General features: G+C 40.8%; 1 protein-coding gene across 2 annotated transcripts in view; it reads right to left on the reverse strand.

Annotated features, from left to right (window-relative positions):
• st3gal4 (ST3 beta-galactoside alpha-2,3-sialyltransferase 4) overlaps window positions 1–10,393 on the reverse strand; it is a 49,555-nt gene extending 39,162 nt beyond the window's left edge. The window contains exon 1 of one of the 2 annotated variants that reach the window (XM_038275282.1): window positions 10,098–10,393. The gene's annotated coding sequence lies outside the window, so the exon portion shown is untranslated. The remainder of the gene's footprint in view (window positions 1–10,097) is intronic. The other variant, XM_038275281.1, reaches the window with a different exon arrangement.
• Between the last annotated feature and the right edge of the window lie 12,531 nt (window positions 10,394–22,924).

A 22,924-nucleotide genomic window follows, 5' to 3' on the forward strand; every position in this document is an offset into this window, starting at 1 on the left:
TAGTTTACCATGCAGCACAGCTCAGCATTTCATTTCATCTTGTCCGTCTGTCTTTTAAGAGAAGTCAATACAAACAACGCTTCTGTTTTTCTATTGTCCATAAAGAGGTTTTCTTGTTCTTTTCTGGCTTTACTGTTTGCAGACTTTACACATTAGGCTTTATGGCCTGGTGAAGCTGCTAAGAGTGGAGAGGCTGAGTCTTTATAACGCCATAGTTTGGCCAAATATGAATAGATCAGTTTATATCAGTTTTGAAGCAAGTAAGTGTCTTTGAATAATTAATTCTTTCACAATCTATTATATTGAAGCATTGATTATTTTAATGACACTACTAAATCCAACTAAAAGAGTCATGAGCAGAACAAAGAAGGCTCTTTGCTGAACCGGTCAAGGTTGCACTTTGAGACAGAAAATAGATCGACTTTGAATCTTAGTGCAGGAGCCTTTATGTTGAAAGAATTGATCGTTTGTGTTTAAATATCAATAGGGGACCCAAAGAAATGCTATGGGGTGCTGTTCAAATCACAGTACTAACTAATGAGTCAACAAGTGTAAGGCACAAGTCAGCATTAGTTGTGTTTCTGAAGGCCAGTGTTGATCGAGAGATGGAGCCCCATGCTTTTACATTAGATATCTGATCCTCTTAGCTTTCAACCATAAGGCCAGAATCTTCTGAATGTTCCCAATAGTAGCCTGAAAACTAAGGGGCTCAAATCTGTGCAACAGCCTACTGTCAAATTTCCATGTGCTGGCTGGTGATATTTAATCCAGTTGAAAACTTACTGTTGTTGGGTTTTTTTTGTCATGATTTTACTGTGCTTCCTGTTTTATCTCATTATGATTCACTGTGCTACTATGTATTGTATTTTATAATCTCATCCTGATTTTATTGTTCCGTCTATGTTTTATCTTATCAAGATGTATTTGTACAGGATTTTGTGGCTTTGTGTCTGTGAAAGGTGATTTATGAAGAAATTTTACTTATTTGCATACTAAATTTGTGTTTACAGGAAACACAAATTTATACAAATACTTTTTCTAAATGAACACTCCACACTTGTCTTCAAAGACAGACAAAATATTCAAAGGAAAAAAGGTATATTTGTTCATATTAAAATTATTCGTACGCATATTTATCACTATCCTTTATTAATACATTAACTACATTTGAATACTAATAACAGCCTATTATTTATGCCTCTCCAAAGTACAATCAATTTACTTTTAATCATCCCAAGGTCTTCAGCCTAAAGTACTCTAGGTAATGGTTTGTCAACAACAGAGAAATATTTAGACCAGTCAAAGCCAACTTTTACTAAAGAAATATTTCAATAATTCCTCTGTGTCTAAGTCAAGACAGCAATGTTAATAGCTCACTTTTCTAAACAAACATTCACTGTATTTAAATATTGCAGAAAAGCACCCACAAAATAGCGTAATAGAAGTAATGTCAAAGGCAAAGTAAATGATATTTGCTAATTAGTAACTGTTAAAACCCATATCTTCCCTTATTACTCAGAAGGAATCAGTCTGGGAAAGTCTTATTATGTAATTATTCCGCATTATGAAGAAGAACAACATGTTAATATTGAAGCTTGTAAGCAAAGAAAAACACAGATTTAAAATTAATTCAATGTTTAACTTCAATTTTAGTGCTTATTTTTCATATATATTTTTTGAAACTCCTTGTAACTTGTAGGAAAGTGTGCTGAATGCACATAGTGGCTTTCTACACAAACACACTAGTAGTGAGATATCTTAATGCAAAAGCAAGAGTTCACTAGATTAAAATACATAACCTTTTTGTTTTCTAGGCTTCTCAATCCCCAAAGCCTTTGGCAATTATCAAAATAAAGCTAAAGGCAATAATCGGTAAAATAATCTGTGTGTTTAAATGTAATCACGGGCGGCTACAATTATATGGAGCAAAGGGAAGATATGGCTTAACATAATCAAATCTCATACATGCAACATCCGCACGAGGTGACCTTATTTTAAAGGGCACAAAATTCAACCTGTGCAACATGGTTGTGAAATAATGTTTCACAACAAACAACGAAATAGAACAGACTAAATTTTTGCAATGTTGTCTGCTAGTTATAGGTACACATCTAGGGAACAACAGTGATGAACTGATGTCACTCTGAGCTATGAAAGACCAGGGAGTAAAATTACATTTCAAATCAATTTGATTAACTGATAAAAATCGCTCAAACCCATAGCCATACTTTAATCTTGAAGTAATTCGTTTGTTGTTTTTTTGTCTGCGCTTAATTCATTCATTTTTCTTTTAAATGTTACAAGCACGACATTGCTTTTCCCAAATTTGCTGCCTGATAAATGATGATTCAATAAAGTGAAAAGAATTTGTTGTTTACTTGTTTTAACTGAATTTGTGTTTGTTAAAACAGTATTTAAGGAGTGTGCCTTTTTTTAAAAGGTGTTTAAATTAAATTTTATCACTAACACCTTGTAAAATATATAAAAATTGTGTTCTTTTCCAATTTTATGTCAATTATGAAGATTTTGATGGAAGAGGGTAGTCGTAAAACTTATAGATGGCACCAGTGTTTGAGGTGTGATGTCTGACGCTCCCTTTATTTTGTTTTCTCCTCCCTGTTTTTAACTGCATTACAAATGTTAGCTCTCTGACTGTGTATGACAAAATCTGAAAAATACTGTCATCCTACCTCTGATTAAGAAACCCATGTTGGATCACTCCATTTTGAACAACTATAGGCCTATTTCTAAACTGCCATTCTTTTCAAAACTCTTTCAGAAGGTAATCTATAATCAACTAATGGTCTATTTGAAGTTTTTCAGTCTTGCGTTAAGTCTTCACAGCAAAGAGTCAGCTCTTCTACATTTTTTAAAGGATATATTTATAGTAACTGACTGGTGACTTTGTTGTGCTTGTTAGATCTATGAGTTTATTTTGACAGTTAACCACAGACTGTCTTACTTGGAACAGTGGGTGGCCATACAACTCTTATTTGGCTAAACGTATTTCCTGTGTTAGTCTTGGTGACCACATTTCCTCCTCTGATTTGTTATCGTGTAGTGTACGGCAGGGCAACATTTTGGGGCGCTCTCCTTTTGTATCTCCTCCCATTGGCTCTACTTTCAGGAAAAATTGGATTTCTTTTCACTACTATGCAGATGACACGCAAATGTATGTCCCATTGAAGAAAGCGTCTCTGCTTTTATGTTTGAAAGACTTGAAAGCCTGGACCTATGATATTGGTTCTTTGTCCCAGTATGTCAAGCATATTATTATTATTATTATTATTATTATTATTATTATTATTATTATTAATTTAGGGGTTTAAATAGATGCTGGGATGAAGTTCAAATCTCACATTAGATTTGTTGTAAAATCCAGCTTTTTCCACGAGGCAGCTATCAAAACTAAAGCCTATCCTTTTACATTAGCATTTTTAACCACTAATCCATGCCTTAGCTTTATTACTGTAGTGTCCCCTATCTCAGACTCTTTACGTTGCCTGCCAGTACAACGGAGCATCACCAAATCTTTTTATTTGCTTTTAAAGCTCTAAATGGCTGTGCCCTGCCCTACCTGTCCGAGCTGCTACATCGCTTAACACCCTCTCATTCCCTTAGATCAGCTGACCAGTTACTGAGGGTGCAAAATACAAACCGAAGACTGCGAGGGTGCTTTTTCTGTTGCAGCTCCCAAGCTTTGGAATGAACCTCTGTTGGCCATTAGACAAGGACAAGCCCCTTCGATTTCTGATTTCAAATTTCTTCTTAAGACCTATTTCTTTTCTTTGGTTTTGGAAACAGTCTGAGACGTTGAATTTGTCTTTCTGTGGTTCATTTATTATTTTATACTACTTTTTATTCTATTATTACTTTTATATACCACCATATTTTTTATGATTGACTCTTTTTATCTTATGATCGTGGAAAGCACTTTGGTCCTGTTGGTTCTCTAAAGTGCTTTATAAATACATTTAATATGTATGGGTATGGTATTTCTTAGCCAATTTTCTGGGATAAATCCTGCAAGTTTATGTTAGTCATACAATGAGATATGGTAAAATATAGGCATTGTCAAAATTTTTGCAAAGGCTCTGCATATCAAGAATTTAAATTTTGGTGGGCACGTGTACTAACATATTACTAAACAGAAGTAATGGGCCCTTACACTGTATAAAGAGCACACCATGATGACAGACTATTGTGCTATTTTTTAGACTAATCCTAAGAGGAGATGTAGTTATGGCATAAGACGTCGGACTGGGGTAAATGATGACCTTCAGTTAAGGGCTTTCTCCTCTATAACCCTTTGTCATCTGCCAGCTGCTATCATTAAACCCCAAACACATGAAATAATCAAAATCCCTTGCGCGTTTTTTCAGAACAGAAAATGTAAATATGTAAAGGCCTATAATCCACAATTTTAATCCATTCAAACACACTTAAGCTAGTGCCCATCTCTGACATTTTGAGCACAGTTATAAGAACATCTGTCACTTTACTACAACCATTGTGAGTTCTTAAAGCATCTACATCTGTCAAGGCATCTTTGAGTGCCAAGAAACTGTGGAATGTAATGTAGACGTCAGACAGAGAACTAGGGTATTTGTGACAAGCAACTGTATTGGAGTCCCAGGATGTCCAGGATGCAAACTATTAACACTTAGGGATTTTTACGTAGCCTTTAACTCACACACAGGTGAATATGTTTACTCTACCCAACAGCCAGGAAGGAAGACCTTTTAAGGCAGAGATACACTGGCTATAAGGAGGTTCCTGAAGATTTCTCACCAGCTGGTTGTGTTTTTCAAGATCGAAATCACAGGTTGCTAGAATGTTTTTTTTTTCTTATCCCATAGAACGCAGCTACGTTGCAGCCCCAGTGCGTAGCCGCCCCGACGCCTGCAAGTGACAACATAAGACTGAGTCCGTCTGGTAATTTATTTCTTTGGGAAACACTGTCGTCTGTTTTTTTTTTCTCCGCAGATACCGCTAGTAAAAATATTCTCCATTGCAAAGTCCTGATGATTTTACAAGAAGATAAAATAAAATCTCAGATTTTTATAAAATACATCTGATTTATGCTTTTAATCTATGTTTTTTTTTTTCTTAAACCCATTTAGTCTCAGAGCCTTAATTATGTTGCTGCTGTCAGCAGTCATACAGTCGTGCCTGTCTTCAGTAAGGTCTCAGGACTGCAGTGCATCTTGTAACCCATGGTCCATTAGGTCTTCAATGTGGTTAGTAGGGAAGTAGCTTATAGACTGACGCATGGCAGCATACAGCAGTCGGTGAGAAGATGTACAAACTTCTGTAGGGCTTCATGGTTCGACTGGAGCATGAATTACTTGTTGTGGAATAAACACAACTTTTTCACAGGTAAACCTCTCCAAAATGCTTTCGGCTTGGTACCTCAAATTTGGCGTCAATGGATGGAGCATTTGTATAGGACTTTTTTTTCTACATTGTATATACAGGCATCATATCTTTGGCAATACAAAATGCTAATAGTTACTCTGTTTAATGATTCACTACAGTGTAGAAAAGATTTCCTGGATAAATTTGAATCTTCTGATTATCTGACTTTCACAGTACAGGGCTCTGTTCAAGACATGTTTCTGGATGTTTATAGGCCTCTAAAGTCCAAAATAAACTTTTTCAGTGATTTCAAAACTTATAGAGTCATTATGTAAGTTTTAACTGAAAGATATATTTAAAATAGCCTTTGAATTTGACACTTTTTATTTGTTTTACCTAGATATTATATCCTACATGTCAATTATTGATTATTTTATGGTAAGCTTTAAAAAAAGGAATCCTTTTGTCAATTTAGTATTCTCCAGGTGCGAAAGATACATTATTTATCTCAAGTCATGCTTTAATTGTTTTAAACGCTGAATTCAGTATTAATATATTCATGAAACCTTTGCCCTAATTCAGCAACTCTTACCTCAATGCTTTACATTTGCTAGTTTTTAACATGTTATAGGACACTGGTAAATAAAAATCAACTAGTTCACTTATAATCTGGCTAAAAATGTCGATTGCTAAGGGTTAGTTGGTGTCAGCGTAGACTCACTTCAACTTGTTACTTTGGCATGTACAGAAGTCATTTCTTCTTGGTAAATATACAAAACCAATACTGAGTCATAATCAGATGCCATGCACTCAAATACGAGGAGGGCCCCAAAAAGGTAACTTTAGATACAAAAGTAGGACTGAAACAAAGCGTACAATAAATTGTAAAAAAATACATTTATCCTAGTTATGTAGAAAGCAGAGATAGGGGATCTTGAGTATCCTTTTGTCAATTTAGTATTCTCCAGGTGCGAAAGATACATTATTTATCTCAAGTCATGCTTTAATTGTTTTAAACGCTGAATTCAGTATTAATATATTCATGAAACCTTTGCCCTAATTCAGCAACTCTTACCTCAATGCTTTACATTTGCTAGTTTTTAACATGTTATAGGACACTGGTAAATAAAAATCAACTAGTTCACTTATAATCTGGCTAAAAATGTCAATTGCTAAGGGTTAGTTGGTGTCAGCGTAGACTCACTTCAACTTGTTACTTTGGCATGTACAGAAGTCATTTCTTCTTGGTGCATATACAAAACCAATACTGAGTCATAATCAGATGCCATGCACTCAAATACGAGGAGGGCCCCAAAAAGGTAACTTTAGATACAAAAGTAGGACTGAAACAAAGCGTACAATAAATTGTAAAAAAATACATTTATCCTAGTTATGTAGAAAGCAGAGATAGGGGATCTTGAGTAAACAAGTAATTTCTATGTCATGTTTCTGTTCTACCCAGCCACTTCAATTTACATAGATAAACCAGATTGGACTAACTTGGTTCAGTGGCTGGGTAGAACAAATACATGACATAGAAATGACTTGTTGACTCCAGATCCCCCATCTCTGGTAGAAATTATTCCAAGAAATCCTTGTATATAAGGTGTCTTTGCATATTTATTCTAGATACCACTTTTTTAGAGACTTGGAAAGTTAATTCCAGTAACCACTTTCAACCTTGTTGAAAAATAAACATCCTCGGGATTCATTATCTGTACCAGCTCTCTGCAACCTGCAACAAATTGCCATTGAATTTACCACAGATGTTATAATTTGTTGGGTGCAGTTTTGAATACGGTTGCCAATGAACAAAAGACAAACTAAGAGATTGTTTCACTAAGATAAGATAAGACACCTTTGTTGTCAATCACCATGGAGATTAAGAAATGTCATTGTCATCTTGCAAAAATCATTCATGAAACATTTATAAAAAAAAAAAAACCGTGTTATAGGGTGAGTTTGTATCATAGGGCTTAGCAATTATGCTTTGCCAAAGGAAAAAGCTACAAAGTTTTGCAAATACTGAATAGCAAAACAAATCTTCGTGGGTAAATAAAACGACTTGTCATGATGGCATTGTATTCATAACATTTCTGATTGTAAATAATTTATTACAGGTAAATGAGATTGTAAGAAACCACATAGTTTCCTTTCAATCATTCTCATGGGACATGGGACGCATGGTCTGCTTGGTGGTATTTTGCTTAAGGCAAAGAAAAACCCCAAGCTGTGCTACATAAAGGTGGCTAAGAACATGATAAGCAATGAGGAAGTAAAGAAAGTCAAGCCGCCAATACCTGTAAAGATAGCAAAAACAAAAAAACCCTAAGTTAACATTATTACCTCCGCGAAAGAGATTTTGTTTTTAGGAGACTGTGTGTGTGTGTCTGTCTGTGTACACGATATCTCAAAAATTTGTTGACGGATTTCAATAACACTTTTATCAGAGGTGCCCCTCAGGCTGAAACAATTAATTGGATTAATCATGATTAATCAATTATTGAAATAATCGTCAACTAATTTAGTAATCGGTTAATCGTTTCCTGGAGTATAGAGACACTAGAACATGCTTTTAGCCGACAGATCAACCCACTTAGAGCAGTAATTATACAAAAATTATTTTAAAAAAAGTATATATACATTTTGCATTTAAGATTTTTTTTTAAATGTTTCGTCTGTCAATATGCTCTATCCAGAAATCTTCCAGTGGAAAAGTTAAGTTTTACCCAGTTTATTTCCCTAAAAAGTCTTCTTTAAAGAATGCTCTTTGAAATTAATGTCATTTAATGCCATAAACCAGTTTCCATGACGAAAGAGACTCTAAAAAATAAAAAAAAATGTATCTTAAAATGCCTTGAAAAGATTTTAAGACATAGCACTGAAAAATGAAACAGAGCTTAACTGGAAATATTTGAAAGAGGTGGATACAAAAACACGTGTAACAAAAATGACATTGAATGTCAAATGGTACAGTACATAGTACATATGGTACAAATGGTTCATTTTTCAGAAAAGAGGATTAACGCTTGTGTGTCAGTTGGTTCTATTTCGAGTTCTGACTCAACATTTTTCAGTTCACTATATTTGGCCTTGTACCACTTTCTTAGAGTATTACATTTCATTAGTATTATATGGACCGGCCCTGGGCTCATGATGCTTTGTCCTCAGTGTGCAAGCTTAGCAAATGTTTATCGACTAACTAAACACCAAAATGTCCATACCTGAAGTAAAGAGTCAAGACTGATTCAAACAATCACCAGGAGCGATGCTAGCATGTGCACAGCCCCTCCTATCGTAGCAATCATGTTATGATCAAAGTGTAGCTGTCTAACTAATCAGAGAGCTGGGTACATCAGAGGCTCAACTTTTAAATATTTTTTTTTTATTGTAATATTAAATTTGGAAAAGGTGTTTTTTTTTCATTCACCATCCTGGTCCTCAATAATAATAATCAGCCTATGGCTTTAAAAGTATATAAAGCTGAATTAGTTTATTAACAAAATAATTATAGAGTTTAAAATGTTTGCACTGTGTTAAACAGTAAGAAAAACCTAAAAATCTTACAACTAAAATAACTTTGTGTCATTGTTATGGTCCTTTTTGTATAAATGGTGGGACGGTTTCTGTCATTTATCCACATTTCTAATTATAGTACGTTTCACTCAACTGATATCAAACTGAGTTACTCAGATACATGGGCGGTTCTAGACAGGGGCCAACAGGGACCTGTGCCCCTGTAGCTCATGTCCTGGCCCCTGTACTAAAGACATAATACTTAAAAGAAATTGTAATGATGATCTGTGCTGGAACAGACATGGTTACTAATAGGTCCTTTTGATCTATTTTACTAATTATTTAAAAACAACAGGTGATAGCTTCAGTGGTATTGAGATAGGATCCCAGTTTTCATCTGCTAAATGTTTTTTTCAAAACAAAAATAAATAATTACATTGTTTACATCTGAAAATATCTGTTTTTCTTGAGTCCTAATTCAGATTTTACAGAAAACAGTAATTTTAACTAAAATTAAACCAAAAAAATATGTAAAAATCCTAAATTCTGAATGTATATTGACCTAATAATATATAGAATTTTAATTAAACCTAATTGAATAGAAATTTCATGTCATGCAGCTCTCTTAATGTATTCGATTCCTTTTTCCTGTTTATCATTTTATGCTTTTCTGGGCCCCCATGAAAACACGCTGGCGCCCTCGTGGCCCCCTGGTACATTTGGTCTAGAACCGCCCCTGCTCATATACTGTATGAGAGTTTTATTTGCTCTGAAAAGCAAATAAAACTGAAATCCCAGGAAATAAGCGACATATGACGTTATTTGGGATGGAACCATCAAAAAGCAACAAGAGCAGCTTTAGATAACAAGCCTCTCCGAGTTAGAACACCAAGGAAACTGAGAAAAATGAAACAAAACACGGGATAGCTACGCCTGTAGGCGCATCCTATGTGAAAATATATTCATAAATATTAATCGGACATATATATAAGGTTAGAAAAGTTAACACATTTAATAGAATTTCAGTTTACGTGCTCATTATTCCCATCATCAACCGATACCCGTTAATTTCTGTGTAAATTCCAACACAAGTTTCCAAGATAACGTTAAAATAAAAATACTATTTAAACAATTCACTTATAAAACAATACCCGACACATTAAACTGGCAGATACGATGTTTTCTTCAGCTCTCTCTACATGTGGAGGTTGTTTAATACCAACCTCCAGCAGGCCGAGCAGGGGGCTTTCCCCCTCTCCCCGAACCCAAAGCGTTTCAGATCGGCCCCACTCACCACGAACTGCCGAACAGGAGACCCTTTCCGCTCCCTAACGGTTGGTGGAGGAATCAAGTTTACTGAGCTTTGGTGGACGCCTTTATCTCCGACTGACAGAAGCAGGGATGTGGTGAAGACATAAAAAGGCTGTCTCTATTTCCTTTGACACCGGACTGATTCACACTCTCACTAGAAAACAGTCAGCGGAATAAAAAACCGCCAGCAGTTAGCGGATTACCAGAAACTCTCTCCCTCTCTCTCTCTCTCTATTCTCTCTATTCCGAGCTCCTCTTTTCTTTTTTTTCTCGCCCTTTTAGAAAGATGCGTAAAGGACGCATCGGTATGGAAGACCAACTCTGCCATATTTAACCAAAAAAAAAGACTCCGTAAATAAATAAGCAAACAATTAATTGTATGAATCTACAGGAGGAGAGGAGAGTGTGAAGTCGAGTCTGAAGTCAGTGGCCGTTTCTCAATTCATATGAACGCGAGTAAGGACCAACTCTGCCATATTTAAAAATAAAAGCATAAATAAATAAATGCTCAATAAATAATTAAGCATACAATTAATTACCCCCAAAAATACAATAAACAAATAAATGTACCGGTAGGTAGAAATTAAATTATACAGTGAGACATAAATGTAGATCTCTCCTTTAATTAGCTTCTTTATTTATTTGCCTTTGTAATAATGACCTTATTTATTTGTTGTCCGTTATAATCTTCAACTTTATTTGTTGTTTGTTTTTTAAGCATTTATTTAAGTGCATGTTATAATATTTTTGTTTGTTTTATTCTGCATTTGCATTTTTTTACCCTCTTTTTTTCTTCAACGCTATTTATTTCTGCCTGTCATATTTACATTTCTGTTTGCATTTGTGCCACCTTATGCAAATGAGGAAGGGTGTGTCTAAGGCTACGTTCACACTGCAGGCCTTAATGCTCAATTCCGATTTTTTTGTGAAATCGGATTTGTTTGCGTGTCCGTTCACACTTTCAAGTATATGCGACTTGTATGTGATCTACTGTGTGAACTGAAAGCGTTCAACCGAAGTGTCCCAAGGCTACGTTCACACTGCAGCCTGAAGTGACCCAATTCCGATTTTTTTGCCCATATGTGACCTGTATCAGATCTTTTTATGACAGTCTGAACGACACAGATCGGATTTTTTCAAATGCGACCCAGGCCACTTGGATATGTGGTCCTGAATCCGATAGGTATCTGATCTTTTCAAATGCGACCTGTGTCTGTACGGCCAGGTCGCATTCATCCGACCTACACGTCATTGATACTTGACAAATGTTACTAAACATTACTAATCTGCATCCTACTAAGCGGAGGCGGGAAAAACTAACAACCATTGCGGAAGATGACACAGAGAGCAGTCAATGGAGAGAAAGTGAGGTTGCTGACTTAATTCATATTTGGAAAGATAGCTCGATTCAGATCAAACTCGAAGGGTCTTACCGGAACCTGGCTCTCTTTCTTTTTGATCTTCTTCTTTTTGATCTTTTTGATCTTGATCTTTCTTTTTGATCTGCTCCTGTTGGAGAAGAACTTAAAGAACGCAATATACGCTGCGGTATTACGAGTCATGTTTACTTCCGCAAACACTGAGGACGCTTGCTACATGTGACGTCATCGCGTCCTCGAGTGCGCATGCGGGACACTTCGGTTGAACGCTTTCAGTTCACACAGTAGATCACATACAAGTCGCATATACTTGGAAGTGTGAACGGACACGCAAAAAAATCAGATTTCACAAAAAAATCGGAATTGAGCATTAAGGCCTGCAGTGTGAACGTAGCCCAAGTGGCCTGGGTCGCATTTGAAAAAATCCGATCTGTGTCGTTCAGACTGTCATAAAAAGATCAGATACAGGTCACATATGGGCAAAAAAATCGGAATTGGGTGACTTCAGGCTGTAGTGTGAACGTAGCCTTAGAGAGTCAACTTCTGCTCATTGGTCAGTTAGCACCAGTGATGGGAGTAACGGCGTTACTAACGCCGTTACCTTGTTTTAGTAACGAGTAATCTAACTAATTACTTTGACTGTAACTATAACGCAGTTACCATTGCAGACACCCTGTTACTGCGCGTTACTCAGGTCGCACAATGAACCTTTTTTTCATGATAGGACTCGTGCGCGCCTTGTCATGAGAGAGGGGAGGATGAGAATGGCTGATGTATAGTGAGATTCCGTCTGTCAGTTGGGTAGGTGGGTGTTTCCGCTGGCGGGTGTTAACGTACAGCACACACAGAGAGATGGAGAGTCCAGCAGCAAAACAGCCTTTTCCAGATGGAAATACTGTTGTTACATCGAGCTGCGTTTCCCCATCACATACGGTTTCCCCTGCATCTCCGCACAGCGCAGGCGGCACGATTCACCGCGCAAGCGACAGGAAATGTGCATGCTCGCTAAAGACGCGCAACAGTCGCCTTGTGCTCACGCCACAGGGGAACTATGGAGAGCGTGAACAATCAAATGATAACCTATATGGAGAAAGGGAGAAATCTGGATGGATGGATGGATGGATGGATGGATGGATGGATGGATGGATGGATGGATGGATGGATGGATGGATGGATGGATGGATGGATGGATGGATGGATGGATGGATGGATGGATACTCTGCCTTTTCAACCTACTGTATTTTTTTATTTTAAACTATATTTGATGGCCTTTGTGGCAGGGATGGAGATCCATATTTTATGTCACACACAGAGTGTACATCTAGATAGATAGATAGATAGATAGATAGATAGATAGATAGATAGATAGATAGATAGATAGATAGATAGATAGATAGATAGATAGATAGATAGATAGATAGATAGATAGATAGATAGATAGATAGATAGATAGATAGATGTTGCAGCATCTATAACAACCCAAACACACAGGATTTCAGAATTAGACATCCCCAGTTATTAATTTCATATACTCACCAGAACTGAATGCCCTGTTAAAAAACTTCACATGGCGTTCCCCCCTGATGTAATTTACGTTGAGTTGCAATAAATGCCAAACTCTCTGCAGGTTCTTGTCTTTGTCGTCCGCTCTATTCAGCTGGAACACACGGCGAGAAGGTGGGGGCCAGGTGGTGAGGGTTACACGGGCGAGAAACGCAAAAGTAACACAATAGTTACTTTTACTAGTAACTAGTTACTTTTATTGTGGAGTAACTCAGTTAGTAACTCAGTTACTTTTTGGGAGAAGTAACTAGTAACTATAACTAATTACTTTTTCAAAGTAACGTGCCCAACACTGGTTAGCACTTACTGCATATGTCGAATCTAATGGAGGAGAGGAGAGTCTGAAGTCAGGTCTGAAGTCAGTGGCCGTTTCTCAATTCATTAGAACGGAAAAAAAATATGAATAAATAAATAAATTTTAAGATTATTATGGAAAATAAATAAATAAGGTAAATATTACAAAGGCTAATAAATGAAGAAGCTAGTTAAAAGAGATATATACATTAATGTCTAACAGTATAATTTAATTTCTACCAACATTTATTTGTTGTTTGTACTTTTGGGGGCAATTACTTGTATGCTTATTTATTTATGGAGCATTTATTAATTTCTGTATTTATTTTTTTAGATTTTGTTGGGAGCTGGAGAAGTTCCACCTTTCTCCAGCAGAGTCCGCCGTGGATCCTCTGAGGGAGCCTCCTGCACAGCTGCAGTTCGTCAAGATCATCAGAGGATCCACTACTTAAGCTGTCTTCAGACCTTGCCTCAACGCCGCAGTGTTGTTCCAGTTGGTCAGCGCTTAAGCCTAGATCCTCAGTGAAACTTTATGACTTCGAATCCAGCCTGGATTCTAACCATTGTCTCTGTCTTCCAGGAAACCAGTGTCTCCTCTGTTAAGCTCAGAAAGAGCTAACCTGCCGAGCCGACCCTCTGAGCCAAACCTGAAGAATCCTAGAGAACCTCCAAGCAGCTCAGGGCTAGAGCTGGAAAACCTAAAGCCAAGGTCTGTGCATTACTAGCAGTGAGACGCTGAAGCAGCTAGCGGACTCTGCTGATGAACCCCTCTCCAGATCCAACAGAGACTCTCCCAAGGCTAACCTCAAGAACCCTCAAGGTACAATCAGTAGGCTTCAGGAAATCAAACCTCTGTTGGCAATGCTAACTGACTGTCTCTCACGCAGACTCCGGTGAACCAGTATCCAGGCCCCCCGAACCCGAACCAGTACATTCTGTGTGCTTGAGCAAAATAAACTTGTTAAACTTTCATCCCTGTGTCCGTCAGTGGTGTTCTGCATACTTGGGTCACTTTTAGTGAACCCATCATGACAGAACACTGCGGCCAAACTCAAGGCCCAGCAGATCACTACATCCGTCGATTGGAGGAACAGGCGGCCCAGATCCATGGACACGGTCTGGCGCTACGTGAGTTAAACACCCACATTGAAAGACAAAATCAAGCTATCCAAAGCTATGCTAATTACCTGAACAGCGCTAATGCTGCACCACAACCATTTCCGGGTCCAGTTCCACCTCCGAGGTCACCAGCAGTGACGTCATCAGAGTTCCGTCCTAGTCTTCCAGAAAGATTTTCTGGTAACATGAAAGATAGCAAGGGATTTTTATTTCAATGTCGTTTGATTTTTCAGAACTCCCCCGGCAGCTTTTCCACGGATTACAAGAAAATAACCTTCATCCTTTCTCAGTTAACAGGAAGAGCCTTGGAATGGGCTCAGGCAAGATTTGCCGCCGACGATAGCTTAAACTGCTATTATTCTGATTTCATTTCTGAATTTACCCAGGTATTCAACCAAGAAACTGACCAAACTATTGACTCTAGAGCTCTATTCAATCTAAAACAGGGAAACTCTTCGGTGGCTGAATTCTCCATCAACTTCCGGGTTAAAGCGGCAGCTTCCGGATGGAACCAAAGCGCTCTGAAGGGAGCCTTTTTCATGGCATTAAACGAGCACATTAAGGATGAGCTTGCAACCCTCGACGAACCAGCCACCCTCGAAGATCTAATTCGTCTCTCCATTAGATTGGACAATAGAATTCGTGCCAGAAACAGTTCAAGGAAGCAGGGGACACTTTCTTCTGCCTCACATAGCGTGACTGTTTGTTCTTCTTCTACAGAGCAGCCGTCCATTCAGAGACCTAAGTCCCAGTCTCTTCCGTTGCCCATTCAGGCCTCTCATTCGGGCGAAGGAGATGTCGAACCCATGCAGGTGGGACACACTAGGCTCACCTCAGAGGAAAGGCAAAGGCGATTTCTAAGCAAATTATGCATTTACTGTGGTGAGAGTGGACACTTCATCGCTTCTTGCCCGGCTAAATCAAAAGCCTGGGCCCGCCAGAGGATCTGAGGAGTCTGGCGGGCCAAATTAACACTAAGAAATCTCCTCGACTGTTACTTCCTGCCACGTTGTTCTGTGCTAACCAAAGCCTCTCTTTTTCTGCATTCATCGACTCAGGCTGTGAACGGAACTTAATCGATTCTAACCTCGTCCAACAACTCCAAATAGAAACCATTCCTCTGACTCAGCCTCTCAGTGTATCCGCTATTGACAGAAAGAGACTCCATCAAGTTACCCATCAAACTCAGCCCCTCGAGCTACTTCTGTCAGGTAACCACCGAGAGACAATAACATTTTTTGTTTTTCCCTCTGCATGTTCCCCGCTGGTGCTTGGTTTCGAATGGTTGGAGAAGCATAATCCTCACATAAATTGGACTGAACGCCACCTGGAATCGTGGTCCATCTCATGCCATGAAACATGCCTTCGTTCAGCTGCCCCCTTGCTGGGGTCTCCTAGAGGTGGGGGGGAGATGGACTCTCCTGACCTTTCTTCAGTTCCTTCTGAGTACCATGACCTAGCCCCTGTCTTCAGTAAGGTCAGTGCGACGTCCCTACCTCCACACAGACCATATGACTGCGCCATTGAACTTTTACCTGGTGCTCCACTACCTAGCAGCAGGTTGTACAATATTTCCAAGCCTGAAAGAGAAACCATGGAAAAATACATTAACGAATCATTAGCTGCAGGAATAATCCGCCCATCTTCCTCTCCTTTGGGCGCCGGGTTTTTCTTCGTGGGGAAGAAGGATGGTTCCCTGAGACCATGTATTGATTACCGAGGTTTGAACCAGATCACAATTAAGAACAAATACCCACTGTCTCTCCTCGCCTCTGCATTCGAACCTGTTCAGGGAGCCACAGTGTTTTCGAAACTGGATTTAAGGAACGCTTATCATCTCCTTAGGATCCGAGAAGGAGATGAATGGAAAACAGCCTTCAAGACACCATTGGGCCAATTTGAATATTTGGTAATGCCTTTTGGTCTAACTAACGCTCCAGCCTGCTTCCAGGCCCTCGTAAATGATGTTCTCAGAGACTTTCTCAATGTATTTGTTTTCGTGTACATTGACGACATACTCATTTACTCCAAGAACCTCGATGAACACAAGAAACATGTCTGCCTTGTTTTGCAGAGACTGCTGGAGAACAAGCTGTTCGTGAAAGCCGAGAAGTGCGAATTTCACCAGCCTTCAGTCTCCTTTTTGGGGTTTGTGCTCGAGGGCGGCCAGGTAAAACCATCTGAGGACAAGATAAAGGCAGTTTTAGACTGGCCAGTTCCAGAGAACCGCAAACAGCTACAAAGATTTCTAGGTTTTGCAAACTTTTATCGTTGTTTCATCAGGAACTACAGCCAGACCGCCCTTCCATTAACTTCTCTGACCTCTGTCAAGCGCACCTTTCAGTGGACGCCTGAGGCTTAGGCTGCGTTTGATAAATTAAAGTCTTTGTTTTCCAGAGCACCAGTGCTAATGCAAACTGAACCAGCGAAGCAGTTTATTCTCGAGGTGGATGCTTCAGATTCTGGAGTTGGAGCAGTCCTATCCCAGAGACTAGACTCGGATCAAAAGATCCACCCTTGTGCATTCTTCTCCCGTAGACTTTCTTCAGCAGAGCAGAATTACGATGTGGGAGACCGAGAGCTTTTGGCCATCAAACTAGCGTTGGAGGAATGGAGACATTGGCCAGAGGGAGCTGAGCATCCGGTTCTTGTGTGGACCGACCACAAGAACCTGGCTTACATCCAGTCAACCAAGCAAGCAAATCCTCGCCAATCCAGGTGGTCAATTTTCTTCTCTCGGTTTAACCTCATCATCTCCTACAGACCCGGATCCAAGAATGTCAAACCCGATTCTCTCTCTCGTCTTTATTCTGTTGATCATCCCGAGACGCCTGAACCTGTTCTTTCGGCTTCCTGCACAGTGGGGGTGGTCAACTGGGAAATTACTGACCTCATCAACTCCGCCCTGGCCACTGAACCCGATCCAGGTAACGGTCCCACTAACCGAACCTATGTTCCATCTTCCGTCAGGTCCCGTCTCATCCAATGGATGCATGCCGCCAAGTTCTCTGCTCATCAAGGAGTCAGCAGAACAATAGCCCTGATCTCAAGACGCTTCTGGTGGCCCACCCTCCATAGAGACGTCAAGGAGTATGTGTTGGCTTGCTCCACATGTGCCCGTAATAAAGCCTCACACCAACCTCCTTCTGGCCTGCTTCAGCCGCTTCCTGTTCCCTCGCGTCCTTGGTCCCATATCGCCATTGATTTCGTCACCGGCCTCCCCGTTTCTCGAGGTATGTCCACCATTTTCACCATTGTTGACCGTTTCTCAAAGGCCTGCCATCTCATTCCCCTTAGGAAACTCCCCACGGCCTTTCAGACAGCCCAGCTCCTCATCAAACACGTCTTTCGTTTACACGGCATTCCCCAAGAGATCCTCTCTGACCGGTGTCCTCAGTTCATTTCCCAGGTCTGGAAGGCTTTCTGTTCAGCTCTCGGCTGCAAACCCTCTCTGACCTCTGGATACCACCCCCAATCAAAAGGTCAGACTGAGAGGATGAACCAGCAGTGTGAATCAACCCTTCGTTGCCTCACATCTAACAATCCCGTGGACTGGAGCCAATTTCTCCCCTGGATCAAATACGCGCACAACTCCCTCAGATCTGCATCCACTGGTCAATCACCTTTTCAGGTTAGTCTCGGCTATCAACCTCCACTTTTCCCCGCAGACGAGAGAGAGATTTCGGTCCAGTCCGTTAATCAACACATCCGCCGCTGCCAGAGAATCTGGAGGGAAACTATCGCCACCCTCAACCAATCATCTGTGTCCATCAAACGCTTCGCCGACGCCAGGAGACGTCCCGCCCCCGAGTACACTGAGGGCCAGGAGGTATGGCTGTCTACTCGAGACATTCCCCTCAAGGGGATGTCTCGAAAGCTCTCTCCTATGTTTATTGGCCCCTACAAGATCACCCGAGTCATCAATCCCTCAGCCGTCTGTCTCCAACTACCTCAGTCCCTCCGAATCCACCCTACCTTCCACGTGTCCCAGATCAAGCCTGTCTCCTCGAGCCCTCTGTGCCCACCGTCCGACTCCCCGCCACCCGCCCTGGAGGTCGATGGCCATCCGGCCTTCGCTGTTCGTCGCATCGTGGACTCCCGTCGACGAGGTCGCGGAGGGCAGTACCTCGTCGACTGGGAGGGCTACGGACCGGAGGATCGCCAGTGGGTTCCGGGCTCGTACATCCTCGATCCTTCCCTTATCGAGGAGTACGAGCGTTCCTGCCCTTCGACCTCTTCCGGACCGCCAAGGGGCGGTCGTTGAGGGGGGGGGGGTACTGTTGGGAGCTGGAGAAGTTCCACCTTTCTCCAGCAGAGTCCGCCGTGGATCCCCTGAGGGAGCCTCCTGCACAGCTGCAGTTCATCAAGATCATCAGAGGATCCACTACTTAAGCTGTCTTCAGACCTTGCCTCAACGCCGCAGTGTTGTTCCAGTTGGTCAGCGCTTAAGCCTAGATCCTCAGTGAAACTTTATGACTTCGAATCCAGCCTGGATTCTAACCATTGTCTCTGTCTTCCAGGAAACCAGTGTCTCCTCTGTTAAGCTCAGGAAGAGCTAACCTGCCGAGCCGACCCTCTGAGCCAAACCTGAAGAATCCTAGAGAACCTCCAAGCAGCTCAGGGCTAGAGCTGGAAAACCTAAAGCCAAGGTCTGTGCATTACTAGAAGTGAGACGCTGAAGCAGCTAGCGGACTCTGCTGATGAACCCCTCTCCAGATCCAACAGAGACTCTCCCAAGGCTAACCTCAAGAACCCTCAAGGTACAATCAGTAGGCTTCAGGAAATCAAACCTCTGTTGGCAATGCTAACTGACTGTCTCTCACGCAGACTCCGGTGAACCAGTATCCAGGCCCCCCGAACGAGTACATTCTGTGTGCTTGAGCAAAATAAACTTGTTAAACTTTCATCCCTGTGTCCGTCAGTGGTGTTCTGCATACTTGGGTCGCTTTTAGTGAACCCATCATGACAGATTTGGCAGAGTTGGTCCTCCATACATGTGGAAACGAGACAATTTTTATCTTTCAGTTGTCTCGTTTGTTTTTTTCCTTCTTATATAGTTTACAAAATTTTACAACGGCTTATTAGTATCAAACTAAGATTTTTTTCAGCAACTACAGTTACATTGTTACAATTGGAGAATAAACAATAATTGGAAAAATGCAGTCATTTCCATATTACGTCAATAATGTCCTCAAACTCTTGGAGTACAATCATTATATTAAGAGAAAAAAAGATAATAAAATGAAACGTTTGGTTTGACTCATCAACTAAGAGCAGCTAAACTGAGCAAGGCATTTAAATTCAGTGGGAAATGCTGCTCTTTCTTCTGATAGTTTATGAACGAAGAGGACTATTTCTTTAATCCCATAATATGGGATTATTCTCATTGTATTCCAATTTCTTTTTTTGTCAGTTTTTTTCTAAATTAATCTCGTGATGTTACCATTTTAATCTCTTAATGTCGGGACATTTTATTCTGGTCAGTGGCGAAGCTAAACCTTTTTTGCGTATAGGGGCAGAGGAGGACTATCTATCTCCAATCTATGTCCAATATCTATGTTAAAAATCAAAATGAAGTATGACTATTGTCTCCAAATCATTTGTGATTAGAGTTTCTAAACATTAAATATATTTAAGTACATTTAGGGGATATGACTCAGTATGAAATTTGCAATGTATAAACTGTGTTTAAAAAATGAACATCTAAAATACAGCTTGGCATATGAATGTGTTTATGAATGGGTGAGTGGATACTTTGGGAACAGAAAGTGCTATACAAATACAGGCTATTTCCCATTTTACTATATGTATATAACATGTTCTATTGTACTATTTCCCCACAGTGGTCCCAGTTTCATTTATTGTAGTTCTGCTTCTTAAAAAATTATTATTTTTTTAATCTCATATGTGATCCACACTTGCATAAAACAAGATCCACACATACATTGCACAATCCACACACACACACACACACAGGATAAGAGCCACACATGCACATATTGATTTAAACAAAAAAATGAAATGTACATATTCACAAGATAATATTCCCAAAAGTATTAGGGAAAAGCACACTATTTTGCTCCATATTGTAAATTACGCCTATATCTATAACTTGCACATGATCTAGATAATTACCAAATATTCTGCTCTAACCATCTTGATTCATTCTGCTTTCTCATTTGATCAGCAGATCGATGCTTCGAGCAAGGCATTGCTCACCTGAGTTTCAAATACCTGGGTGTTCACGTCAACAATAAACGGGACTGGACTCACAACACTGACGCTTTGTATAAAAAGGGCCAGAGCCGCCTCCACCTCCTGAGGAGGCTGAGGGCCTTTGGAGTCAGCAGGCCCCTCCTTAAAACCTTTTATGACTCTGTGGTGGCCTCAGTCCTGCTCTACGCTGTCGTCTGCTGGGCCCCTGACAGCTCAGAGCGGGACAGAAAGAGACTGAATAAGCTGGTGAGGAAGGCCACTTCTGTCCTGGGCTGCCCTCTGGACTCAGTAGAGGAAGTGGCAGGAGGGTGTTGTCCAAACTCACATCCATCATGGACAACACCTCTCACCCCCTGCACCAGACTGTAGAGGAGCTGAGCAGCTCCTTTAGTGAAAGATAGACACCCTGTCTGTAAGAAGGAGCGCTACCGCAGGTCATTCATTCCTGCTGCCACTAGACTCTATAATACTGCACTATAACCACAATAACTCCTGTAACAACCACTGTGCAACTATATTAGAGTTTTTTATTTATTGACTGTGCAATATTCTGTGCAATATGCTGAATGTGCAATATATGTGAATATGATAGTCATACCACTACCTCACCGTTGTTCCTTACCCACTGCACTTTGATGTTAAAGTCAATCCACCTGTATATAAGCCATCCTGATTGTACATATGTCACCTCAAATCTCTGTGTTACTCCCTTGTATTTTTTTTTATTTCTTATTTTTATTTATTTTATTTTTATTTATTTTTATTCCTAATGCACCTTTTCCTCCTTGTTTGCACCTTCTTTCATTACTATGCCAATATGTGACCAGTGAATTTCTCCGCTGTGAGATCAATAAAGCTAATCTAATCTTTCCTATGTTTTTGTATTCAGTATAATTCTTCTGGATTTTTTTATCTAATGCTGAAGCTGTCATGATGGGTTCACTGAAAGCGACCCAAGAATGCAGAACACCACTGACGGACACAAGGATGAAAGTTTAACAGTTTTATTAATGCACAAGCACACTGAATATACGGGTTCTGGTTCGGGGCCTGGATTCTGGTTCACCGGAGTCTGCGTGAGAGACAGTTCAGTTAGCGTTGCCAACAGAGGTTTGATTTCCAGACGTTCACAGATTGTACCTTGAGGGTTCTTGAGGTTAGCTTTGGGAGAGTCACTGTTGGTTCTGGAGAAGAGTTCATCAGCAGAGTCCGTTAGCTGCTTCAGCGTCTCACGTCTAATTAGAACAGACCTTGGCTTTGGGTTTCCCAGCTCTAGTCCAGAGCTGCTTGGAGGTTCTCTGTGAATCTTCAGGTTTGGCTCAGAGGGTCGGCTCGGCAGGTTAGCTCTTCCTGAGCTTTCACAGAGGAGGCACAGGTTTCCTGGAAAACAGACACAGGGGTTAGAATCCTAGCTGGATTCAAAGTCATAGAATTACTCTGAGGATCTAGGCTTAAGCGCTGACCAACTGGAACAACACTGCAGCGTTGAGGCAAGGTCTGAAGACAGCTTAAGTAGTGGATCCTCTGATGATCTTGATGAGCTGCAGCTGTGCAGGAGGTTCCCTCAGAGGATCCACGGCGGACTCTGCTGGAGAAAGGTGGAATTTCTCCAGCTCCCAACAGTACCCCCCCCCTCAACGACCGCCCCTTGGTGGTCCGGAAGAGGTTGATGGGCAGGAACGCTCGTACTCCTCGATAAGGGCCGGATCGAGGATGTACGAGCCTGGAACCCACTGGCGATCCTCCGGTCCGTAGCCCTCCCAGTCGACGAGGTACTGCCCTCCGCGACCTCGTTGACGGGAGTCCACGATGCGACGAACCGTGAAGGCCGGATGTCCATCGACCTCCAGGGCGGGTGGCGGGGAGTCGGACGGTGGGCACAGAGGGCTCGAGGAGACAGGCTTGATCTGAGACACGTGGAAGGTGGGGTGGATCCGTAGGGACTGAGGTAATTGGAGACGGACGGCTGAAGGATTGATGACTCGGGTGATCCTGTAGGGTCCGATGAATCTAGGGGAGAGTTTTCGAGACATCCCCTCGAGGGGGACAGCCAAACCTCCTGGCCTACGGAGTACTCGGGGGCTGGGCGTCTCCTGGCGTCGGCGAAGCGCTTAGTGGATTTTGTAGACTGGTTGAGAGTGGCGATGGTCTCCCTCCAGATCCTTTGG

Source organism: Cyprinodon tularosa, unplaced genomic scaffold, assembly GCF_016077235.1.
Source record: "Cyprinodon tularosa strain WSP-4 unplaced genomic scaffold, ASM1607723v1 ctg950, whole genome shotgun sequence".
Lineage (NCBI taxonomy): Eukaryota > Metazoa > Chordata > Actinopteri > Cyprinodontiformes > Cyprinodontidae > Cyprinodon > Cyprinodon tularosa.